This window comes from Oncorhynchus keta, chromosome 13, assembly GCF_023373465.1.
Source record: "Oncorhynchus keta strain PuntledgeMale-10-30-2019 chromosome 13, Oket_V2, whole genome shotgun sequence".
Taxonomy (NCBI): domain Eukaryota; kingdom Metazoa; phylum Chordata; class Actinopteri; order Salmoniformes; family Salmonidae; genus Oncorhynchus; species Oncorhynchus keta.
The window spans coordinates 30,502,169-30,509,131 of record NC_068433.1 but is presented as its reverse complement, the minus strand read 5'-3'; positions in this window follow the sequence as shown (position 1 = coordinate 30,509,131).

The following is a 6,963-nucleotide window of genomic DNA, read 5'->3' as shown; positions in this document are numbered from 1 at the left end:
TCGGAGGGGTACATTTATTTCTAACCATGTCTCAAGAAGATAGAGCATTGCTTACAAGCATGACTGAGGAGTTTTTAAAAAAGGGATCTTATTGCTTGTGCTACTGGAGGAGGTTGAGGCCCTAAAAACAGGAATATTACAGTAATAAAATTATGGAAGAAATATGAGCGGAAATAAGATATTGAAAACTACCGTGGACTCCCTAAAATACAAGAGAGGCTACTGTATGATAAAACAATGAAAGCCGAATTACTTGATCTAAAGTGCAGAAGTATGACTGATAATATTGTTATAGTTTTCATTTATCCTCCTTTATTCCAATTATCAGTCAACAGAGGAAAATTTCAAGGTGTTCGTGAAATGTAATCATGATGACGGACGAACAGGTAGATACAATTGATTTTACAATGGGCTCTCACCGTTTCGGTGATGGCTGTGTCAGAGTCGATTGTAAGTTAAACTTAGGTATTCCTTTGTGGGTAGTGTGTTGACTAAGACACATTTTTACTGGCAGTCATTAGGGACCGTTAAAATCTATGTTCCTTTTTCCTTCCTTTTTTGTCAGAATAAAACAGAATTTAATGAGGACTACATGAATTATGTCTTAAATGTAATCGACATAAAGATCTAGCCTTGCGAAATATATAGGTAGTTTTCTCTTCATTTTTCAAACAATTGGATCCAATGAACTGAGCAGGCTGGGCTGATATGCTTATAGCCTTCCTAGGACTTTCTAAATATTAGCATGCATTTAAAAGATTGTGCTGTTATTATTTCTATTAATATGATCTATTATTGTTTGTTTTTTTCTTCGGTTTTCCATGCTATTTGGTTAGTTCATTTAAAAAAACACCCTCAAAGATATGCAATAGACCTACAAGGCTTTGAATGTGGCAGATGGCAGTATTGAATTGTGTCATCATGGGACTGCCCATATTTCCTTTCCATTGAAAAAACAGGAGGCCTCTTACACTTCAATGTTGTCATGCAAAAATCCTGGCGAAATGCATAGCACATAGAATCAAAAAGGTTTTACCAGATCGGTCTATAAAAAAAATGGTCAGATGAAGCAGATGCTAAACTACAGGACTGCTTTGCTATCACAGCCAGGAACATGTTCCGGGATTCTTCCGATGACGTTGAAGGAATTCACCACATCAGTCACTGGCTTTATCAATAAGTGCATTGAGGACGTCGTCCCCACAGTGACTCTACGTACATACCCCAACCAGAAGCCATGGATTACAGGCAACATTCGCACTGAGCTAAAGGGTAGAGCTGCCGCTTTCAAGGTGTGGGACTCTAACCCGGAAGCTTACAAAGAAATCCCGCTATGCCCTGCGACGAACCATCAAACAGGCAAAGCGTCAATACAGAATCATACTACACTGGCTCCGACGCTCGTCGGATGTGGCAGGGCTTGCAAACTATTACAGACTACAAAGGGAAGCACAGCCGCGAGCTGCCCAGTGACACGAGTCTACCAGATGAGCTAAATCACTTCTATGCTCGCTTCGAGGCAAGCAACACTGAGGCATGCCTGAGAGCATCAGCTGTTCCGGACGACTGTGTGATCACGCTCTCTGTAGCCGACGTGAGTAAGACCTTTTAAACAGGTCAACATACACAAGGCTGCGGGGCCAGAAGGATTACCAGGATGTGTGCTCCAGGCATGTGCTGACCAACTGGCAGGTGTCTTCACTGACATTTTCAATATGCTCCTGATTGAGTCTGTAATACCAACATGCTTCAAGCAGACCACCATAGTCCCTGTGCCCAAGAACACAAAGGCAACCTGCCAAAATGACTACAGACCCGTAGCACTCACGTCCGCAGCCATGAAGTGCTTTGAAAGGCTGGTAATGGCTCACATCAACACCATTGTCCCAGAAACCCTAGACCCACTCCAATTTGCATACCACCCAAACAGATCCACAGATGATGCAATCTCTATTGCACTTCACACTGCCCTCTACCACCTGGACAAAAGGAACACCTATGTGAGAATGCTGTTCATTGACTACAGCTCAGCGTTCAACACCATAGTACCCTCAAAGCTCATCACCAAGTTAAGGATCCTGGGACTAAACACCTCACTCTGCAACTGGATCCTAGACTTCCTGACAGGACACCCCCAGGTGGTAAGGGTAGGTAGCAACACATCTGCCACGCTGATCCTCAACACTAGAGCTCCCCAGGGGTGCGTGCTCAGTCCCCTCCTGTATTCCCTGTTCACCCACGACTGCATGGCCAGGCACGACTCCAACACCATCATTAAGTTTGCTGACGACACAAAAATGGTAGGCCTGATCACCAACAACGACGAGACAGCCTATAGGGAGGAGGTCAGAGACCTGGCCGGGTGGTGCCAGAATAACAACCCATCCCTCAACGTAACCAAGACTAAGGAGATGATTGTGGACAACAGAAAAAGGAGCACAGATCACGTCCCTATTCTCATTGACGGGGCTGTAGTGGAGCAGGTTGAGAGCTTCAAATTCCTTGGTGTCCACATCAACAACAAACTAGATTGGTTCAAACACACCAAGACAGTCGTGAAGAGGGCACGACAAAGCCTATTCCCCCTCAGGAAACAAAATATATTTGTTTTTTATTCCTGAGATCCTCAAAAGGTTCTACAGCTACAACATTGAGAGCGTTCTGACCGGTTGCATCACTGCCTGGTACAGCAATTGCTCGGCCTCCGACCACAAGGCACTTCAGTGTAGTACATACGGCCCAGTACATCACTGGGGCAAAGCTGCCTACCATCCAGGACCTCTACACCAGGCAGTGTCAGAGGAAGGCCCTAAAAATTGTCAAAGACCCCAGCCACCCCAGTCATAGACTGTTCTCTCTACTACCGCATGGCAAGCGGTACCAGAGTGCCAAGTCTAGGATAAAAAGGCTTCTCAACAGTTTTTACCCCCAAGCCATAAGACTCCTGAACAGGTAACCAAATGGTTACCCAGACTATTTGCATTGTGTGCCTCCCAACCCTTCTTTTACGCTGCTGCTACTCTCTGTTTATCTTATACGCATAGTCACTTTAACTATAAATTAATGTACATACTACCTAAATTGGCCAGATCAACCAGTGCTCCCGCACATTGGCTAACCGGGCTATCTGCATTGTGTCCCACCACCCGCCAACCCCTCTTTTTACATTTCTGCTACTCTCTGTTCATCATATATGCATAGTCACTTTAACGATACCTACATGTACATACTACCTCAATAAGCCTGACTAACAGGTGTCTGTATGTAGCCTTGCTACTCTTTTTTTCAAATGCCTTTTTACGGTTGTTTTATTTCTTTACTTACCTACACACACACACACACACCTTTTTTTCGCACCATTTGTTTGATCCCGTAAGTAAGCATTTCACTGTAACCTGATGTATTTGGCGCACGTGACAAATAAACTTTGATTTGATTTGAGATATTGTTCATCCTGATCATACAGGTTTTCTACATGGATGATATATTGGAGATAATATATGACAATTAGTTGAAACAATTGAACATTATGAAACATCAAAGATCAATCAAAGGCCTGGTCTTCAGAGCATATTTTGAAAAGTTATTTTGATTAAGTAGGACTAGAATTAATCTATAAATGCCTGAATTACTATCATTTCATTGAATCTCTTATACAATGGGTTAAAGTTATGTACAGCAACCCCATATGTAAAATAGTATATATTGGTTACTTCTCAGAAAGTATTGAGCTTTTAAGAGCAGTTAAACAAGGCTGTCCGTTGTCTCCATATCTATTTATTATGGCCATTGAAATGCTAGCTATTAAAATTAGATTCAACAAAAACATCAAGGGGTTAGAAATCCAGGGGATAAAAACAAGTGTCAATGTATGAAGATGATTCAAGTGTTTTCTCAAGTCTTCAATCTGGATCCCTGCACAGTCTCATTCAAGATCTTGATCACTTTTCTAGCCTCTGGACTAAAACCTAATAATGACAAGTGTACCATATTACGTATCGGATCATTAAAAGGCACGGTGTTTATACTACCTTGTAGTTGACCAATAAAATGGGTAAATTAGACATACTTGGTATTCACATTTCAATTTTTTTAATGAACTTACCACAATCAATTTCAATAGAAAGTTTGCAAAAAAATACTGTAGATTCTATTCTACAACCATGGAGAGGTAAATAATTGTCTATTTATGGGAAAATCACATTGATAAACTCTTTGGTCCTATCAGTTTACTTACTTACTAATGGCACTACATACTCCAGACAACTCCATTTTTAAATCACTTGAGCAAAAAAGATGTCATTTTATTTGGAATGCTAAGCCAGACAAAATTAAAAGTGCCTATTTATAAAATGAATATGAGTTTGGGTGGCTAGAATTATTATATATTAAAGCTTTAAGCCTCTCACTAAAAGCTTCACTCTTACATAAGTTATTCTTAAACCCAAAATGGTTATCCAGTAGATTATTAAAAAAGCCTCATCCTTTGTTCAAAATGGCCCTTTTGCCTTTATACAGATCCTTTATAAAATGGCCTTTTCGCCTTTATTACTTCTCATTTCCAACTAATTGAAAATGTTTTTTTTAAGCATCACTCTTTCTTAAACAAGCCATACAAAGGTGGTTACAATTTCAGTTTTATCCTCCAGAAAAGATACAAAAAATGTTATAACAAATGTTATGGTTTAACTCAAATATGCTGATTAATATAAAACATTCTCTATGGAAAAAATATCATTTTTAAATAAGATTTATGAATGTTATTATGAATAGAAACAGAGTTATGTCACATATGCACATATATTGAAAATATATGGGAATGTCTGCTCAATCCAAACTTACAACAAACTGATAGCACCATGACTACAAAAATGGAGGAGGCAAGTGGAAAAGGGTGAAGGTAGGGAACTTGTTTGCCTGACATATATTAAATATACAAATTGGCTGAAAGGATTTGGCACATTCATGAATGCAATTTCAGAAATGGAACAGTTTAGGCCTATGTATTGTTTACTCCAGTTAATAAATGGTTGCTTTGTTGTTTTTTTAAACTAAAATGTTTGATTGAATTTCAAATCATGAGTGACTCCTATGCTGTGTGATGACAAGAACAAATACATTATTGATTGATACAGTAGCCTACATAAGTATTGAAAAATAGGCCTAACTAAGTTATGGTATTAATAAGACTAAACAGGATGTGCTCTTAGGCCTACAGCTCGATGGTGGTTAAACAAGCCTGCTAAACTAAGCCTACTAATGATAATGACCTATTACCTATTATTATAATGATAATAATAATAATAATATATGCCATTTAGCAGACGCTTTTATCCAAAGCGACTTACAGTCATGTGTGCATACATTCTACGTATGGGTGGTCCCGGGGATCGAACCCACTACCCTGGCATTACAAGCGCCATGCTCTACCAACTGAGCTACAGAAGGACCACGAAGTGATGATGATCATAATGAATATAATAATAATAGTGTGACGCGGGTGTGGAGTCAGACGCAGGAGACAGAGAGTGCAATGCTGTGCTCTTTAATGCACAAACGCACCACAGGGTGCTCACAACAATAACGGCCCCAAACACGGGGGACGAAAAATGTACAACTGAAATACACGACCAGGAAACAAACACGTTCCTCTACATACAGAACCGAAGGTCACAATAATTAATCCCGCACAACAAACAGGCTGTCTAATAAAGACCAACTAATCATTCACAAACAGGTGCTACCAATAAACATACAAGGAGGGGGAGGAAAGACAATCAGTGGCAGCTAATAGGCCGGTGATGACGACCACCGAGCGCCACCTGACCGGGAAGGGAAGCCACCCTCGGTCGGACTCGTGACAAATAGTAATAATAAAAATAAGGATATCAAGGAAAAAGCAGGGTTATTATTATTATTTATTTATTTTTTTTAAGTCAGAAGAAGACAGGCTGGTCTAACGAATTTGTGAAATTTCACAAAAACAGACGAGTTTGTGAAATTGTTTCTGACATGTTGTCTTGCCTGAGGCTTGGTGCTCACGTAACCAATAGTCTATTAAACAAACACTCAAAACATGCAACAGAAGCAGGATCTGTCTTATTTCTGTAGACATATATGGATGCTTTATAAAGCCTGTGTAACGGCTTTCTTCCGTCGAAGGAGAGGAGGACCAAAATGGAGTGTAGTTAGAGTTCATGGTGTTTAATAAGAGAAACTAAACATGAACACAATTACAAAATAACAAACGTTGCAAAACCGAAACAGTCCTATCTGGTGCAGAGAACACAAAGACAGGAAACAACCACCCACAAAGTGCCCACAGAATATGGCTGCCTAAATATGGTTCCCAGTCAGAGACAACTATAGACAGCTGCCTCTAACTGAGATCCAATCTAGGCAACCATAGACCTACAAACTACCTAGAAAGGACACAGCCCCATAAACATACAAAAACCCCTAGACCAGGCTAAACACATAAATCCCCCATGTCACACCCTGACCTAACCAAAATAATAAAGAAAACAAAGATAACTTAGGCCAGGGCGTGATAGCCAGGCATATTTAACAGTTAAGTTGGGGTTTCCTCTCTCCTCGATTTTCTTTTACAATTAAGTCAATTGCTGTTTTCTTGTCTCCTAAATCCGCTGCTGCCTCTGCCGCATTCTTCTCAACACCAATATGCTGAAGGAACTCAGGCCCCTCAAAAGAGCCCCTGAAGCGAACCGAACAAAGACTATTTCGAGAGTGGGTCTGAGTTCGCTTCGCTTGAAATTCGCAGTCCGGGTTACCTTTTTTAGGGCAATGTGAAAGCAAAGCTCCCGAGGTTCACTTGTCATTATTCCTGCAACACATTAGACTACTGCAACACCATTTCCCCTCCCATAAACCCTCACATTGGTGACACAAAAGAGAGAAGATTATGATGTTCAGGTTCGCGGGAAACAATGTGTACTGTTTTTG